Source organism: Pinus tabuliformis, chromosome 4_1, assembly GCF_031772625.1.
Source record: "Pinus tabuliformis cultivar Carrire ecotype Pingquan chromosome 4_1, CPIR1, whole genome shotgun sequence".
Taxonomy (NCBI): domain Eukaryota; kingdom Viridiplantae; phylum Streptophyta; class Pinopsida; order Pinales; family Pinaceae; genus Pinus; species Pinus tabuliformis.
In genome coordinates, this window is record NC_142303.1 from 181118088 (window position 1) to 181120032 (window position 1945).

A 1945-nucleotide genomic window follows, 5' to 3' on the forward strand; every position below is an offset into this window, starting at 1 on the left:
TATATACTTACTATTAAAAATATATATGTTTTTACCATTATTATAAATTAATGCATTACTACTTAACTTTTTCATGTGAGTATAAGTATTAAGATCTCTATTTTCAGGATTATTACATTGGAAAGATGTATTAAAAAATATATGTTTTGATATTTATTATTACATTGATGTGATAGATAAGAAGATAAAGATCTCATTAATTATTTTTTATCAATTTAATTAATTAATAAATAAATATAAATATATATATTATTTTAATTAAACTTTACACTATATTTAGAAGCTTCACCTATAAATCGAGTAAAATTCATAGTCAATCATTTCCCAAGTAATTTCTTCGTCGGCCATCAAATAAAGGTTCACGAAAAAGCAATTTTGAAAGGACATGGTTAGGTGGAAATTGATAATTAAAGATACTCGATCATTTTTGGAAATACCTCGAAATTGACCATTAACTGCAATGCATCCATACTCTATGGACGAAACTATTACATTTAATTTCTGGAAGCCCCTTTAGGTTTGGAATTTGACGTTTTACAGTCTGTTTTAGCAATACTGTTTAAGTTTATTATAATTGGTTTTAAATATTTATAGTTTATTTTAATATTTATATATAATTAAAACATATGATTTTTTAGCTTATAAACATATGATTTTTTAGCTTATATTAATACAGTAATTAAATTTTGGTTTTAATATTTGACTGGATGCTTTTCTGGGTAGAGTTATTTAAAGAATTATTTTTAGTTGTTAATATAAAATTTAAATTTTATATTTAATTTTATTAATAAATTAGATAAATTCAAAATTTAAATAACAAATTTAATTTTTGATTAATATTTTATATACATAATTTAATATAAAATATGCATCTAAATATTAAAAAAAACAACGATTATTAAATTTTTAAATTTAGTTTTATTAATAAATTAGATAAATTTAAAATTTAAATAACAAATTTGATTGTTGATTAATCTTTTATATATATGCGATTTAACCTAAAACATGCATCTAAATATTGAAAAAAACAACGAGCATTAAATTTTTATTTGATAAATAGATTGGATTTAAAATTCTAAAACTATTTTTATAATTTGGAAATGTTGGAAGTTAGTAAATCTTCTCTTTACTTTTAAAATTTTAGTAAATGTTTTTATAAATTATTTGAAAGCGACTCTCTTATTAGGGGATAAGAGGCATTTAAATTTTATATCTTAGATTTAAAGCTCTCAAAATCTTTGATCAAAGAATGGCTATCCCTTGAAACTTTAATTAATTTGGTAATCATGAAAGAACAGAGAGGTATGTTTCCCACATATTATATGCGTTCACTAAGCTAAGTCTAGACTCATATACAACATGTCGCTTGCACAAGTATGGTTTTCCTAATAATACATCGCAAACTTTAAGAGGAGCAACATCACACAGTGCCTCATCCATGAAGGGCTTGATGTTGTAGGGAAGGCGGCACTACTCGCTGACACAGAGATCACGTCCTTGGTGAAGCCACTCGATGTTGTACAACTACGGATGTGTTTCAATCGGTAGGCCCAGTCGCTTCATGACCTCTATTGAAATAAGGTTCTTTTGGCTCCTGCTATCGATAATGAACTACAATGGAGAATCCTTCACCCACATTTGTGATTGGAAGAGGCTTCCCCCTCCTTTGGATCTTCAAGTTCATTCTTTTGGATCTTGGTGGTGGCCACGGTAGCACTAGGCTTCGCATCAATGATCTGCTTCCCTCTATCATTCCCCTTGTCGGGTTCTAACTCAGAGTCAGAACATGCATCTGATTCAGAAGCCTTTAGCTCGGCCACCAGTGACTGCTTGGCCCGACACTCACTTGTGTTGTGAGTGGAGCTCTTATTGAACTCACACCATTTTCCTGTGTCCTTCTTTGTCTTCGTGGTGTTGTTCTTTTCTTATGTCTTTGGTGAGTTTT